This window comes from Crinia signifera, chromosome 6, assembly GCF_055691185.1.
Source record: "Crinia signifera chromosome 6, ASM5569118v1, whole genome shotgun sequence".
In the NCBI taxonomy this organism is placed as follows: domain Eukaryota; kingdom Metazoa; phylum Chordata; class Amphibia; order Anura; family Myobatrachidae; genus Crinia; species Crinia signifera.
The window spans coordinates 152280292-152298631 of NC_139222.1; positions in this window are offsets into that span (position 1 = coordinate 152280292).

The following is an 18340-nucleotide window of genomic DNA, read 5'->3' on the forward strand; positions in this document are numbered from 1 at the left end:
AAATGATTGGACAGTGTGCTAGCAGACCTCGAGCTAGTCGGGAATATGTACATCAGCCCTACTATTTATAACTGGTATCATAGGAGAACTGCCAATAATTCAGCTGCTCCACTAACATTTTCTTAGTACATTGCAGCAATAGAAAATCATCATTAATGTTGCAAAGTAATATTGAGTTGATCTACTACCATATCAGTGCCCATTTTCCATGGTTTTGGGCTGCAACTGTTTTTCCAGAAATTGCTTTTTAGTTTCTAATTCTGACACACAGCAGAGGTCTTAGTCCACCAACATAAATACCCAATATGATTGAAATATATTTGGGCAGAACACAAGGAGTAATCTGCAGAAGGCAGGGGTTCAAGCTAAAGTAGTGGTTTATAGAACTAATTAGAAGAGTCACGTGGCGCTACCTATGAGAATCTGCCCGGTGGATCCCTGGAGGTGTATCCCAAAATTCACCCCAAATAGTTAAAGTGGTACAAAGTGGGTATACGGAACCACAGTTTTTCATTCCTCACATATATTGGATGGTAGCCAGACTCGATTATATAAAAAAATGGAGAAGATGGAAAAAATTTGCAATGTGAAGTACTGCAAATATTGTAATATCCAATCAATTAAATTTAAATGAGTGATTGGTTGTGTACCAAACTCACTTAAATCAAAAGAAATCACTGTGCATCAAGGTATCTTTAAACAGATGAATGGGGTGGCATACCCTTACTCACGTCGTTATAAGATGACTGAAGCTCATCAAGGTTTCTTTTTATGTGTTTATTCATATATCATATATAACATTTGGAAATATTAAAACATTATGGGGAAATATAAAGGGCTGCTGGGAGTGGAGGAAGGAATGCCTTTCCACGTGGTATTTGGTAGGTCAAACCGGATAACACTCTCCAATATATTCACGGGATTGTTCAGTACACACTTCTCTGCCGTATAGTGATACACTATATCTGGGCCAACATGTTTCGAGAGTCCTGCTCTCTTCTTCAGTAGTGGTTTAGCAGAAGGTAAGAAATTGTAATAAGTAGCATAAATGGGTCACAGTCTACAGGGCAGGCGGCAGACAAAGAATCAAATGTTGGTCAGAGCAATCCGGGTTAGCAATGGAAATCAGACAAAAGCAGCATACTAACTATAATGTCCACATTATATTATAATATATATATTGTTGACACTGAGAATATCGGCTCATTGCCTAATGACTTTTTCATTATCGACCTTTTGACTACATCCCCTCATGGGTAGCCACAGCCTGCAGGGGATTGGCTAACCAGAACATTGCCAGAAAGTAAAAGACATTCAAGGTTAAAAGAACAAAATGGAAACAAATCGTTAGTTGCTTTACTGGTATTGGGTCCAGGATAATATCTCCTGAAGCACATCAGAACCCTTTACTGTGGGCTCATGATGTAATAATTCTAGCAATAACATCAACAAACCTCTAGAATGCTCACCTCCTGGGGTAGTGGGAGGAATAAGGGAGGCAAATCTGCTGTCTCTATTCCTCCTCTCTCCTATTCTCCTTCCTCTCTCTCTCATTTCACCAATTACTCCTCAACATCTCTCACATATTGCCTTACTTCTCTCTCTCTCCCATTTCCCTATTTCTCCTCTCTCATCTTCCCTTATTCCTCCTCTCTAGCATTTTCCCTATTCCTCCTATCTCGTTATATTAGTCCTCTGTCTCTGCCATTTCCCACTATTCCTTATCTCTCTCTCTCCCGTCTCCCCTTATTCCTCCTTTCTTTCTCCCACCTCATCATACCATCTGTTTCTCACTACCATTTCCCTCTACTTCTTCTCATTCGCTCTCTCACTTCCCAACCCCACCACCCCCATGAGAAACACAATAGGAAGTTGGTGGGCTGCCTATATTGCTAGTTTCAGAGCCCCAACATTTCTGAAGGCAGCCCTGGTCCCAGAGGTAAGCAAGTATGGAGTGCACACTCAGTAACTTAGCATATAAATGAACGCAATATGGGGAATGTTGTTTTATATGACCCCAAAAGTGTACAGAGAATTATTTTACTTCAGGATCTGATAACTCATAATTGAAAAACTAGTTTTATTGTTAAAGGTTATGTAACCACAACAGAAGTCTCTCGCAAAAAAAGTGTCTGTGACTGGACGCACACTATTTCATTATAGTGGTTTCCCAGGAAGTAGCTGAGACATCGGAGGTTGATAGAAAGGACATAAAGATATGTCCAGAGTGGAGAGATGCACAACTACAGTATGAGATTAAATAACAAGAGCTGTAAGCGGAGCTCATTTGCTAATATTGGAGAAAAAAAAGCAAAAGTGAATGCTGCAGACAAGTTCAATAATTACAGCTGACCGCACTAAATCAGTAGTTGCTGAAGTGACAAATTACTGGTGTAAATGCAGCCGTGTACTTCTGAGGGTTTATGTCAGGAGAGGAAGATGCATTAATCTTCTGCCCTATCACTCACACAGCATTACAGAGTCTAGTAAAGCCTTTAATAACATTACATTTTCTTTAGGATGAACAAATAAACTGGAAGTCACTTGATTTACACTCAATACATTTGTATTTAATAAGAGATAGATAGATAGATAGATAGATAGATAGATAGATAGATAGATAGATAGATAGATAGATAGATAGATAGATAGAGATGGAGCTGCTCTCATTAGAGCGGCTTTTGGTGATCTGATCATCATCCCCCGCCAGCCTGCGCCGCCCATCCGCTAGAATGGGGCGCTCCCACACCCCATTCTCTGTAATTTTTATTTTAGGCATTTAATTGCAAACAGATCAATTGTCTATCGATGTTCTTCATGGGGAAAATATGCATAAAATCCAGGGCCAGATTAACAACGGGCCTGATGGAGCTACAGCTCCAGGCCCACTCTCCAAATAGGCCCATTTTATAGATGAGGACTGTGGCTTTCCAACGAGCCCAGCCCGCGTTGCTAGCCCCGGGAACTGGAGATACCGCCGGGCAAAGCTTGAACATTTTCCCCATAGGATAACATGGGACCAGTGTTCCCTCTAAGCTGTGCGCACGTGCGCGCGCGCACACACCTCGATGAGTGTGCGCACAGACATTACAACTGAGCGCACAAAGCAGCAGTGGTCCTTTTTGCAGTTGTGGACTCAATTAATGTGTGTTTCACCCATTAACTACATTGTGTACTCTATTTTGAATGTTTAAATGTTTAATATCATTTTGAAAGTTAACACAAATGCTGAACGTCATTTTCCAGTTATATATAAGTGACGCACAAAAATGTAAATTTCATTCCAAAGTTGCACAGCCAAAATCTTTAGCCGCACACAGCCTTTGTAAAATTAGAGGGAACATTGCATGGGACCCGCTAATTCTTACCCCCACTCTGTTCCGAGGGCTGCCAGTTCCCTCCTTGGCATCACAGAAGCTCGAAGTTGACCTCATTCAAACCCAAATTGCTGGGCCTTCAATGATACCAGGCTGGTTCATATGGGTTAATTGGTTCCAGGGATATTGCGGGTAAACCGATTTTTTTAATTTCATGGCTGTTCATGTTCTTTGAGGGCAGATTTCTCTAACCAAATGGCCCGGTTTCATGGGAGCAAAATCATTACTATTACTATTGGGTTGCATGATTTGTATAAGGGGTATATGGTGTGGTAAACTTAGGTGACCACATAAAAGGTTCTGAAATGTTGTCTACCAAGTTTGGGCTATCAGGATTTTTTTATGACTGGAGTGCCGCCTCACCCTGAAAGTATCTTAGGACATCGGCGTCCTGCGGGTGCACCTTTGGTGGGCACGCAGCAATATTTCTCCCTGCATCCTTTGAGATATATATATATATATATATATATATATATATATATATATAGTAGATTTGCGGTGGGGCACTCGTGGCTATTCTCCATAAACTAGACAAGCCAGCTAGTATGCAGCAACGTTTCAATTTATTTATCAAATTTTCGTCAGGTTACAAAGAATAGAGAAAAAAGACATACCTTTATAGCAGCATAGACCAAGGAAGTGAGGCTGAGACACAGAGAGACAAGGGAGCAGCCCACAGGGCGCAGCATGATGATGTCACATGCTGAACAAGTGTGCAGCATGTGGGGAGCTTGGTTGCCATGGATACCGCAATCCAGCTTTCTCAGACACTGTGAGGAAAATTGCACCAAAAATAATTAAAAAGTGACAAGAAAGAACTGCGACTAGAACCAAGAGGCAACAGTATTAAAAAATAGAAATAGGAAAAATGTATGCACCTGCGTCTCAATCTCACTTCATAGGTGATAAAAACAGCAATTAGCCTGAGACAAATAAATGACTAATCAATTAGAAATAGCATATTAAACAGGACAATACATAATACAATAAAAATACACACCAATAAAGCATAATTGCACATAATACAGCGCAATGTGGCAAAAGATATAGTAAAGACACAATCGCAATATTATGAGCTCAGCGGAATACAGCAAAGGAAATTTGCTCGTTTAGACCTTTAGGGGCAATCGTGCCCAAGCGGTGTATCCACCGGGCTTCACATTGTAATAGACGGGTACCACGGTCACCGCCGCGAATATTGGGGGGCACCCAATCAATCATCCGATATCTTAGGCTGTTAAGAGGATGATGATTGTCAACAAAATGCCTGGCGACAGGATGCTCACTACTGCCGGATGCCAATGCCTGACGGATGGTACTCCTGTGCATTGTCATCCTTTCCTTAAATTTCCTAATAGTTTTACCTATGTAGGATAAACTGCATGGACATATAAGTTGGTAAACAACGTATGAAGAGTTACAAGTAAGGTTATGACGGATTTTAAATATGTGGCCGGTATGGGGGTGACTAAAAGAATCACCTGGTAAAAGGAATTGACAGGTGGTGCATGCGCACCTAAAACAACCTCTTTTCTTTTGGACACCCAACCATGTCACAGTGGATGGTTCTGGATTGATGGATGTATTGGTTTTAACCAAAATATCCTTGAGACTACGTCCCTTGGAGTAGCACGGCATAACCCGGTACTCACCGAGGGGTAAAGTCGTGTCGCTTTTAATTAGAGACCAGTTATTTTTAACCAAAGCAGTGGTTTCATTAGAGACAACATTATATCTGTTAACCCACGGCATAATCTTGGCCATGCTGGTATCTTTACTTTTGTGTCTGAGGAGTGACTCGCGGTCTAATTGTAACACCTTACGTTTACAGGCGACAAGCTCATGATGTTTAAAGCCACGTTTCAAAAATTTTTTAATGAGTGCATCAAGTTGCTGCTCACAATCAGCTCTATCACTATTGATGCGGTAGTAGCGTAACATTTGGGAGTAAGGCAAAGATGAAACAAGACTGCGGGGATGACAACTGGATGGGGACAGCAGAGTGTTACGGTCCGTGCTTTTGGTATAAACACTGGTAGTGATGATACCCGCTTTGAGGGAAACTTTGACGTCCAGAAAGTGGACCTCACTACTGGATGTTTCAAATGTAAATTTGATGGCATTATTAGTGTCATTGTGTTTAACAATGACATCATGAAGCAGGTTAACATCACCGTGCCAGATGGCAAACAGGTCATCTATATATCTCTTAAAAATAATAAAATGATCAACAATGCATGGGTCAGAAAGAAAAATGTCAAACTCAACAGAAAACATGAAAATATTGGCATATGAAGGAGCCACAGAACTGCCCATAGCGCAGCCCCGTAGCTGTAAATAAAAAGTATTATTGTAAATAAAAAAATTATTATACAAAATCAAATCCATGAGCTCAATAAGAAAATCAATTTTAATGGAATCAAAATCACTGTGGGTATTGAGGAATCGTCTCAAAGCAGCCAGACCCAGGGCGTGGGGAATCATGGTGTAGAGATTTACCACATCGATGGTGGCCAAATGACAATTGTCTACTAGTCTGGGAAGCTGATGAAGATTTTGTAAAAAAGTGGTGGTGTCCAACAAGAAGGTAGGTTGAGATTTAATAAGCGGTTGTAGTAGATCATCCAAATAAGTTGCAGTAGGTTGCAGCAGCGACCCGCATGCCGACACAATAGGGCGACTCGGAGGAGGGGACAAGCCCTTGTGAATTTTCGGAAGTGTGTATAAACAAGGAGTGATTGGAAAATCTGGAACCAGGACAGCTTGAATATCTGGAGTAATAATTTTAGCATCTACTCCCATTTGTAAGATGTTGGTCAATTTCTGTCGACATTGAGCAGTGGGGTTGACTGTCAACTGACGATAGGTGTCAACATCAGAAAGTTGTTTCATTATTTCGGCATGATAGTCAGAGAGATCTTGCAGGACTATCGCCCCGCCTTTATCGGCTTGTCGAATAACAAGATTTTTATTTTCACTCAGATTTTTTAAGGCCAAACGCTCCGCTGGCATAAGATTAGGGTGGACAGACGAGGAGTGCTCGACAATGGCAGGAAGTCCTGTATCGAGCATCCTAGCAAAGGATTTAATGCTGGCATTATTTGAATATGGCTCGAAAGAGGAGGCAGGAGCAAACTGTTTCAAAGCTGTAGGTAGGGGTGGTTTGACAGTTTTATTAGACGGGGGTTGATTGGCAAAGAACTCTTGTAATTTGATTTTTCTAATGAGTTCATGTTTCTCAATTTGCCACTGTAAATCACTGAAAGGCACAGAGGGCACGAAGGAGAGTCCATGATTCAAGAGTTTCAACTCACTTTTAGATAAGTCATGGGACGACAGATTGAAGATTATATTCTCGTGTTCGTTGGTGGGCGACCCGGACGGCCACCCCCTCTTCCACTGTTGCCCTCTTCGAGTGTAGCGCCTCTTACGTGGGACTTGGGGCCGCCTCGACCCCTCTGGGGGAGTCCACCTAAAGGGCCTGCTTTGGCACCTCTGGGTTTGCGTTGGTCAGCCTCGCTGTTAGAGCTGGTATTATCGGCCGATGTTTCTGTATCGAATTGATCGATAGTTCTTTGTGGGCGCCGTTTATTGCGGCGAAAGAAAGGTTTTTTAGAATCTTCTCCCGAATTGCCTGCCAACCATCTGTAGACAGTGTGTCTGTCGTAGTCAGTTTGCACCTTTAATAATTTTTCTTTTTTAAAGAGGATAAGCTCTCTTTTGTATGATGACAATTGGCTCTTGAGCCGTTCCATCCAATCCGTCTCTTTTTCTGCCACTAAAGTGGCCAAGTGCACGGTTTCAAATTTGGAGATTTTATCTTTGATCACAGCAAGTTCCTTGGATGATTGCTCCACCACAAGGACCATAAGATCAAAGGAGCACTTGTTAAGGGTCCCAATCCAGCGCTTACAGAACTGGGGATCGTAGCGCCCGATGGTCGGGCAGTTCCTGACGCGGAAACCACGGGGGATCATTTTTGACTTATAATAGTCACTTAAAGAGAGGGCATGAAGATGGAAATCGATCTCCTTCTTTTTTAAACGTAAGAGGTCTCTGTAGATAATGTCAGTTGCCAGGGATTCCTCTTCATCATTAATGCCACCTTTGAGAATAATAGCTTGAATCTCAACCTCAGAGAGGGAGTGGATGTCACCAATGGGAAAATTAAATTGTCCAATACTATCTTCATCTGCCATATTGGATGGTCTGTATGGTACAATGAGCCAGATTGGTGCAATGTGTGACACAGCACACAGTTGTAAGTTGCAATATAGGTATATTGCAACTTACAACTGTGTGCTGTGTCACACATTGCACCAATCTGGCTCATTGTACCATACAGACCATCCAATATGGCAGATGAAGATAGTATTGGACAATTTAATTTTCCCATTGGTGACATCCACTCCCTCTCTGAGGTTGAGATTCAAGCTATTATTCTCAAAGGTGGCATTAATGATGAAGAGGAATCCCTGGCAACTGACATTATCTACAGAGACCTCTTACGTTTAAAAAAGAAGGAGATCGATTTCCATCTTCATGCCCTCTCTTTAAGTGACTATTATAAGTCAAAAATGATCCCCCGTGGTTTCCGCGTCAGGAACTGCCCGACCATCGGGCGCTACGATCCCCAGTTCTGTAAGCGCTGGATTGGGACCCTTAACAAGTGCTCCTTTGATCTTATGGTCCTTGTGGTGGAGCAATCATCCAAGGAACTTGCTGTGATCAAAGATAAAATCTCCAAATTTGAAACCGTGCACTTGGCCACTTTAGTGGCAGAAAAAGAGACGGATTGGATGGAACGGCTCAAGAGCCAATTGTCATCATACAAAAGAGAGCTTATCCTCTTTAAAAAAGAAAAATTATTAAAGGTGCAAACTGACTACGACAGACACACTGTCTACAGATGGTTGGCAGGCAATTCGGGAGAAGATTCTAAAAAACCTTTCTTTCGCCGCAATAAACGGCGCCCACAAAGAACTATCGATCAATTCGATACAGAAACATCGGCCGATAATACCAGCTCTAACAGCGAGGCTGACCAACGCAAACCCAGAGGTGCCAAAGCAGGCCCTTTAGGTGGACTCCCCCAGAGGGGTCGAGGCGGCCCCAAGTCCCACGTAAGAGGCGCTACACTCGAAGAGGGCAACAGTGGAAGAGGGGGTGGCCGTCCGGGTCGCCCACCAACGAACACGAGAATATAATCTTCAATCTGTCGTCCCATGACTTATCTAAAAGTGAGTTGAAACTCTTGAATCATGGACTCTCCTTCGTGCCCTCTGTGCCTTTCAGTGATTTACAGTGGCAAATTGAGAAACATGAACTCATTAGAAAAATCAAATTACAAGAGTTCTTTGCCAATCAACCCCCGTCTAATAAAACTGTCAAACCACCCCTACCTACAGCTTTGAAACAGTTTGCTCCTGCCTCCTCTTTCGAGCCATATTCAAATAATGCCAGCATTAAATCCTTTGCTAGGATGCTCGATACAGGACTTCCTGCCATTGTCGAGCACTCCTCGTCTGTCCACCCTAATCTTATGCCAGCGGAGCGTTTGGCCTTAAAAAATCTGAGTGAAAATAAAAATCTTGTTATTCGACAAGCCGATAAAGGCGGGGCGATAGTCCTGCAAGATCTCTCTGACTATCATGCCGAAATAATGAAACAACTTTCTGATGTTGACACCTATCGTCAGTTGACAGTCAACCCCACTGCTCAATGTCGACAGAAATTGACCAACATCTTACAAATGGGAGTAGATGCTAAAATTATTACTCAAGATATTCAAGCTGTCCTGGTTCCAGATTTTCCAATCACTCCTTGTTTATACACACTTCCGAAAATTCACAAGGGCTTGTCCCCTCCTCCGGGTCGCCCTATTGTGTCGGCATGCGGGTCGCTGCTGCAACCTACTGCAACTTATTTGGATGATCTACTACAACCGCTTATTAAATCTCAACCTACCTTCTTGTTGGACACCACCACTTTTTTACAAAATCTTCATCAGCTTCCCAGACTAGTAGACAATTGTCATTTGGCCACCATCGATGTGGTAAATCTCTACACCATGATTCCCCACGCCCTGGGTCTGGCTGCTTTGAGACGATTCCTCAATACCCACAGTGATTTTGATTCCATTAAAATTGATTTTCTTATTGAGCTCATGGATTTGATTTTGTATAATAATTTTTTTATTTACAATAATACTTTTTATTTACAGCTACGGGGCTGCGCTATGGGCAGTTCTGTGGCTCCTTCATATGCCAATATTTTCATGTTTTCTGTTGAGTTTGACATTTTTCTTTCTGACCCATGCATTGTTGATCATTTTATTATTTTTAAGAGATATATAGATGACCTGTTTGCCATCTGGCACGGTGATGTTAACCTGCTTCATGATGTCATTGTTAAACACAATGACACTAATAATGCCATCAAATTTACATTTGAAACATCCAGTAGTGAGGTCCACTTTCTGGACGTCAAAGTTTCCCTCAAAGCGGGTATCATCACTACCAGTGTTTATACCAAAAGCACGGACCGTAACACTCTGCTGTCCCCATCCAGTTGTCATCCCCGCAGTCTTGTTTCATCTTTGCCTTACTCCCAAATGTTACGCTACTACCGCATCAATAGTGATAGAGCTGATTGTGAGCAGCAACTTGATGCACTCATTAAAAAATTTTTGAAACGTGGCTTTAAACATCATGAGCTTGTCGCCTGTAAACGTAAGGTGTTACAATTAGACCGCGAGTCACTCCTCAGACACAAAAGTAAAGATACCAGCATGGCCAAGATTATGCCGTGGGTTAACAGATATAATGTTGTCTCTAATGAAACCACTGCTTTGGTTAAAAATAACTGGTCTCTAATTAAAAGCGACACGACTTTACCCCTCGGTGAGTACCGGGTTATGCCGTGCTACTCCAAGGGACGTAGTCTCAAGGATATTTTGGTTAAAACCAATACATCCATCAATCCAGAACCATCCACTGTGACATGGTTGGGTGTCCAAAAGAAAAGAGGTTGTTTTAGGTGCGCATGCACCACCTGTCAATTCCTTTTACCAGGTGATTCTTTTAGTCACCCCCATACCGGCCACATATTTAAAATCCGTCATAACCTTACTTGTAACTCTTCATACGTTGTTTACCAACTTATATGTCCATGCAGTTTATCCTACATAGGTAAAACTATTAGGAAATTTAAGGAAAGGATGACAATGCACAGGAGTACCATCCGTCAGGCATTGGCATCCGGCAGTAGTGAGCATCCTGTCGCCAGGCATTTTGTTGACAATCATCATCCTCTTAACAGCCTAAGATATCGGATGATTGATTGGGTGCCCCCCAATATTCGCGGCGGTGACCGTGGTACCCGTCTATTACAATGTGAAGCCCGGTGGATACACCGCTTGGGCACGATTGCCCCTAAAGGTCTAAACGAGCAAATTTCCTTTGCTGTATTCCGCTGAGCTCATAATATTGCGATTGTGTCTTTACTATATCTTTTGCCACATTGCGCTGTATTATGTGCAATTATGCTTTATTGGTGTGTATTTTTATTGTATTATGTATTGTCCTGTTTAATATGCTATTTCTAATTGATTAGTCATTTATTTGTCTCAGGCTAATTGCTGTTTTTATCACCTATGAAGTGAGATTGAGACGCAGGTGCATACATTTTTCCTATTTCTATTTTTTAATACTGTTGCCTCTTGGTTCTAGTCGCAGTTCTTTCTTGTCACTTTTTAATTATTTTTGGTGCAATTTTCCTCACAGTGTCTGAGAAAGCTGGATTGCGGTATCCATGGCAACCAAGCTCCCCACATGCTGCACACTTGTTCAGCATGTGACATCATCATGCTGCGCCCTGTGGGCTGCTCCCTTGTCTCTCTGTGTCTCAGCCTCACTTCCTTGGTCTATGCTGCTATAAAGGTATGTCTTTTTTCTCTATTCTTTGTAACCTGACGAAAATTTGATAAATAAATTGAAACGTTGCTGCATACTAGCTGGCTTGTCTAGTTTATGGAGAATAGCCACGAGTGCCCCACCGCAAATCTACTATATTTTTCTATGTGCTGGCACCGGCGCTGCTGCATTTGGTTATAGTGAGTGCCAAACCCGAGTTGGATATATATATATATATATATATATTAGTTGAAAGTATAAAGACACACCCATGAGCAGGCCCATTTAGACCTTAATCTGGCACTGATCAAATCTGTTGAATTGTTCTTTGTAGAGCCCAGATTCAAATCACATGATAGGAGGCTGCCAGCAAAGAAACAATACCGGAGAGATGCAGACAAATGTAATAGCCTCTAGGTTCAGCAGCCGTGGAGGATGCTGGCCGAACTTGGAGGTTTTTTTATGGGGCAATCAATTACATTTACATGGAATGGTTTTGCCTTGTAAATGATTGCCCCTTTGAAAAAGCCTTTGAAAAAGCCTCAGAGTTGCCTCAGAGTTGCTGGTGTCCTGCACAGGCGCCAAAGCCGACTCGGAGGCTATTACATATGCCCATTGGCAGGGCCTGCTTAACAGTTCCGGCTGCCCTAGGCTAATGTAGAAGTGGCTGCCCCTCCCAATTTTTTCACTCATATTCAGATAAATATCTGTAACTCCTTAGCTCCATTCATATTGCAACTTAATGCCCTAGCAGTGCTGGCAACAGTGGCAGTGGCATCAATCACAGCCGTGGCGGGAAAGCCAGCTACAGCTCTCACAGGCTCTCCTCTTTCCCTGCCTTGTGACACCAGTAATCCCATCATGCAATGCTGCTCCCACAGTTCCCGAGGAAGATCTCACAAGACCTTGCTCGTCCCCAACTCCAGAGGCACCAGGAAGCTCTCTACCCTCCCACCCCCCATCCCCAGTGCTCCAGGCTGCAGCCTAATCAGCTTATTGGTTAATCAGGCCCTGGCTGATGGCCTTGAACCTATTAATTTGTCAGTTGCAATTTTACTGCATTGCTTTACCTGTTCCACTCCTAAGTTTATCTTGTTACATAACCTGCAGGTTAACTGTCTGTGTAGGTGCAGCTGCCTATTCATGTAACCACTGTATCTGGCAAAAGAAGGATGAGCTAATGTAGACCTCAGTAGAAAATCCATGTTCGGACTGTTTTTATTCAAATTAATTTGAATTGCTTGTTTATGGTATTTTCCAAATATGGACTAACTGACAATTAATGTGATTGATGCTGGATGTGTAGTATGTGTTGTGATACACGCTATATGTTTATCCATTGCATAACAGGTTTGCTGAGCATTTTGAACATGGTGACATGTTGGCCTATTCTCATGCACATGTATAGCCATTTTCGTGTGAAATAAGGGATCACTCAGCTCCCTAAGCGACCCCCAAAATCATGGTCAGTAATAATGAAACCATAGAAGGTCAGAGGAGGCTGTAAGGTTTTTATTCTCTTTTGCTGCTCTTCCTATAACAGGAAGTGTGTGGGTTTTCTTTACAAGAACAATTAATGGGGTTTGTGTTAAAGTGCTCTGTGTGCTACAAAGTAAACCACACAGACATTTGCATACATTTTATTAGCTGATTTAACCCTTTTGGTACGAGGAGAAATGTATTAAATTTTATCTCCATTTGTGTTTATGATCATGTGGACTTTGAAATCACAGATTTACAATGTCAGAGCCTGATTTAGAATTATAAGAAAAGAAACATAGGACACAACTGGGCAAGCCATGTTGCACTGCTGGTGGGGCAGATGCCGGGCTGAAGCTACCATTAGACACCTGCCTAGGGGCAGCAGCATTTAAAGGGTGGCCCTGATTGGGGAAAAAAAAAATCTGTGAGATGTGTGTGCTGCACAGATGTGAGGCGCCCACTACCTACTGACTTCGTATTGTATCTCCCGTGTGTCTGTTCCCTGCCTCCCACAGCTTTGCAGAAGATTGGCTCCCTCAGCAAAAAATGAGAGGAGCAGAGGGGAGGACTGTGCTGTCGGCGGTGCTGTGGGTGAGCCTGGTTGCTATTTCCAGGATGTCCATAGGCAGTAGCCGCCTTTGGGGGTAGAGGGGCCTAGGGCCCGGCCCTACAAAATCAAACCCTGGCACTCATGGATTCACGCTTCATGGGTCCTGTGATGAGGGTTAGGGGGTCCTGTGAGGAGGGTTAGGAGGTACTGCAAGGAGTGTAAGGATTGAGAGGGTGCTGTGAGGAGGATTGGGGCAGGAGTGTTGTGTGGAGGGTAAGAGTGAGGGGGTATTGTGAGGAGGGTAATGGAGGGGGAGTGCTGTAAGGAGGGTTAGAGTAAGTGTGCTGAGAGGAGGGTAATGGCGAGTAAGTGTTGTGCGGAGGGTAAGGGTGCTGGGTGATGTGAGGGGGGGTAAGGGTGCTGGGGTGTTGTGCAAGGAGTCATTGTGAGAGGTGTAATAGTGAGGGAGTGCTTTGAGGAGGGTAAGGGTTAGTGGGTACTGCAGATATGGAGGTATAAACATTTTTAAAAGGCTACTATGGGCATTATTTGTAACAGTGGCACTGCTACTGTTGGTACTATGTGTAAGGAGCACTATTGTGTCGTGTAATGTAAGGTGATATGTATCCATACTATGTGGTGTAATAGGAATTTGGGACACTATGTGCAGTGTGATGTGGATACAATTGTGCTGCTGTGTGGTGTACAGTCATTTGAACTGGGTGCCAATATTGTGTGACCACGCACCTTCTATGTGAGAGCAAATCCCCTTTTTTTTGCTCTACGCACCTTTAGTGCACATTGTTCCCTATAAAATATCTCAAGTAGGGCATACATACATTTTGCAGAGGAGTGCCGAACCCCTAAGCACAAGTCCTGGATCCGCTTAATGGGATAACCATATGTTTCTTATCTTCTGTGTGAAGAAAGTATTTTTGATGCTGCAATAACTAAATAAATGTATTAGGTGGTGGTGGAAATTCTAAGATGCTGCCACTTTTTCACCTGAGAGGCTGGGTATTGTGGGGGGGGGGGGGGTTTGGGGTTTGCAGACGTTTTTCCTAGGGCAGTGGTTCCCAAACTGTGTGCCTAGGCTCCCTGGGGTGCCTCTGGACACTTGCAGGGGTGCCTTGGATTAGTGGTCTAGAGGCAATAGAAATTATTTATGGTCATTGTAAAAGGCAAAAACAGTGCTGGTGGGCTACCAATAATAAAATATGTGGACAAACAGAAGCTAATCCTGTCCCTCACCCATAAATAAACCCATGTATGACATACAAATCATGTTACAGAATAAGAAACTTTTGGACTAGGGGTGCTGTGAAAAAAATTCTGATGCTCTAGGGTGCCGTGATTTTCAAAACTTTGGGAACCATTGCCCTAGGGTGCTGAGAAACCTTGCACTGGCCCTGGGCAGATGTGACATGTGCAGTGAGAGATAGATTTAGGTGGGGTTTGTTACAACTGAAATCTAAATTGCAGTGTAGTATAAATCTAACTGTCTAACATTTGTGGGCTAAATGCAAAAGCAGCCAATATTCACCCTGCCCATAAACAATATAACCCACCAAAATGTTGCATCTGCCCCCTCCGCAGCGCACCAGGGTTTTGCCCATTTGTGTGCTTTTTTACTTTGCTTAAAAACATGAAATCAGGCCTTCAGTTCGTACTGGCTGACATCTGCCATGGCAAATTCTCTCCAACTTTGGACACCTGAGCATGTGGACCCCCAAGTAATGTACCACGTCCCCTCGCATGGCTCGCTTCAGACTCCGTTATGGCTGAACTCAGCACACTTTGCCCTTCCCAATTAGGGAACAAGTGGATGCAAAAGTATTAAAAAGTCACAATAAAAGAGAACAAAAATCACAGAAACCTCATGTCGACCTTTTCATGTGATGACCTTTTCCATGTTGACCTTTTTGGGTTGACCTTTTCTCAATGTCAACCTTTTCGTATTGACCTATTGTCTGTTGACCTAGACATTGTCTGTCAGCCACATCACTAGGAGGTGCGGGTGATTCCAGTCACAAGTTCACCTGTGTGGAATATGTAGAAGTGTTTTTGGAAAAGTGTATGGCAGGATGCAAAATATATTTTATGTGGACATAAGTTCTTTAGTAAAGGTATAATATTAATTAACAACAAGAGTGTGCGGGGAATTTAGATGTAGGGGCCTGACAGCTTGAGGCCCCATGCTTTTATGAATAGACTGGGCTTTGAGAAATGATAAGGGGTAAAGTACGATTTTTTTTTTCTATCTGTTTTACTATGGAGTTTTTCCTAAACCATGTGAATTGGTCAGTTTTAGGGAGGGCAAACTGCATCGAATTGGAAAAGTTTTCAGTGTCCAGCATACAAGCAGGCAATAGTGGCTTATGGTCCCAATTCAAACCTGACTTCCTTCACCAACACTTTATCTGTATCTAAGGAGGTTATTCTAGTCTGCAAGCTCCCCTGCGCTTTTGCACAGAGGAGCGATGTTTCGTGACTACGCATGCGCATAAACTTTTATGGGCATCCGGTTGGTGAGAGAGGGCGCGGCAAATTACTTATTCGCTGGCCCGTTCACACCTAGCAGTGCGGGCGGGGGGTTGCAGTGAAGGGCTGCACCCGTGGAAACTCCCAGCATTTCATAGGCATCCCCATAAAAATGCAGCTTTGCAAGTCAACTAGAATAACCTCCGAACTGTCGCAATTAAGTAAGCCAGGTTTCTGTTATGGCAAGAAGGTTGAAGGTCATTCACATACAGTAGAGCAGGGGTAGACAACTCTAGTCCTCAAGAGCTACCAACAGTAGACCACCTAGCCTGATGCTGATGTTCATACTGAGCATTTATCAGTACACTATGCACATGAAAAGGTACACTATCCATGCTAGCTGCAATCTCTAGCAAAAATATAATGCTATGAATTGCTTGAGGTGGGCCCCAAACCAGTATCTTGTTAAGGGCCCCATGAGGTGTCAGTGAAGCCAAATGCACTCCATGCTGTTCCACAGATAATTGTTTCCATAACTGCAATCATCCCTCATTCAGCATTCACAATCTAGAGATGGAAAGTGAACTCATCAACAGAATGCTGCCTTTTATAGGGGAGAATTTATCATGGTAGCATAGAGTCCTAGTAGTGGGAGCCCAAAAATTGGGAAGGTCTCAAAACGTTGATAAACAGGTATTAAGTGTTACTGCATTAAAGTACTGGTTTAGTGAATCTTTGTAATTTGTAAATGATTAAATCAGAGGCATAACTCTTGGAGGCAATGGAGCCATCTGCCGCCAGGCTCCTGCTCCCAAGGGGCACCTCTACTTCCCAGCGAGTTTTATTCAGTTAATTGAAAGATATCAGTATCGCTTCTGTGGCTGAATACCCCTCCTAATATAATTTTTGCAAGTGTTACACCCTGTATTAGAACCCATAACCTGTCTTACTGGAGACAGACACCTTACTGATTGAGATATTTGGGTAGGCACCCATATATATCTTGCCTCCAGGCAACTGGAACAAACCTACACCACTGGATCACATAGTTGTAAGAGAACATGTAGCAAATCATAAGCACATGGTACCTTGTTGAGTGTTTCTGACTTGCGTACAGGTGTAGTGTTTCTATCATTGTTATTGGTCACCATATTATTGATATCCACGCCAAGGCAATTCAAGCACGAAATACATGTACAGTACTTGTTCGGATTCCTAAAAGATTATATATAAGCAAATAATGGAATTGTAAGGACAGTAAATAATATCAAAAAGGATTTTCCCATATCAAGCCCAATAAACAAATTAGAACAGGAAAATGATTATGCGAATTAATAAAATTCCTATTTTGTTCTAGCATTGTTATTAACATTAAGGGTTTCAAAATTGTATTTTTGTTGAATAATACATTCTGTTTTAAGATAATGTATATTTCTGAGAAATGTTATCCAATTATTCCCTATATATGTTATACAATGGGTTTTTCAAGAGAAAGTTTTGATGTTATTAAGAAAAAAATGATTAGCGTCTAAGTGACTTATCAAGAGGATAATGTGTTATCTTAGAAGTGGTATCTGGAGTTTTGCAATAAAATGAATTGAAAGAAATGAAGAAATGTCATCCATGGAATAGCAAAGTTAATTGAGAATTTATGAACAAAATCAAGGAAAATTCAGAAGTCTATTATTATTTGAAATTGAATTATACCCTTGAGTGTTAGGCTCTGGGAAGGAGTATCTCACAAATGGAGGGGTGCTTGACCTTGAACCCCATTGTTAAGCCATACAGAAGAGTCATAGAAGTAGATCTACTAAAGCTTCAAAAATTTAAAGTGATATCAACCAATCATATTCTGTCTGCCATTTTGTAGGGTGCAATACTGAAATGATATCTAGAATCTGACTGGATGTTATGAGCATCACCATGCTTGCTCTCCAAATGCCAGCATGATGGGGTTGGGTTGCTGGGATTTGCACGCCACCTGTAAAAAACAATATTCATATACCATTAAACCTGCACCCACAGTCACCGGGGGTGCAGGGCATAGCTCTGGGCTTTCAGGCAATCCCTGGTTGTTGCACAGGATGGCGAACTCGATTTATTTGGGGGGGTTCCTGTTTTCTGAGGAATTCCAGCCCTGGGTGACCAGTTTAGTTCTGGTAAATATGATGGCAGTGGAACCCCACAATTTGTATCCACCATGCTAAGGTATTAACAATTAATTACTAAATTGCCCTTTCTACATCCCCCAGCCCCTTCAACATTTTCGTTACTATATTCCTCCCCTTACAAGCCCGTAAAATTTATGGACACCAGGGTTATAGGTATGTTTTTTGTAGCATTAGTGATAGATAGATAGATAGATAGATAGATAGATAGATAGATAGATAGATAGATGGATAGATGCTGTATAACTGTAATGTGCAGGCTGTAACTCTAGTACTGGTACATGTAAGCTCACCAGTCTCCACACAGCTCCCAGTCAGTTTGGAGGTAGAGGAACCCAGTAGCCCCCAGGAGCTGATGACCAAAGGGAT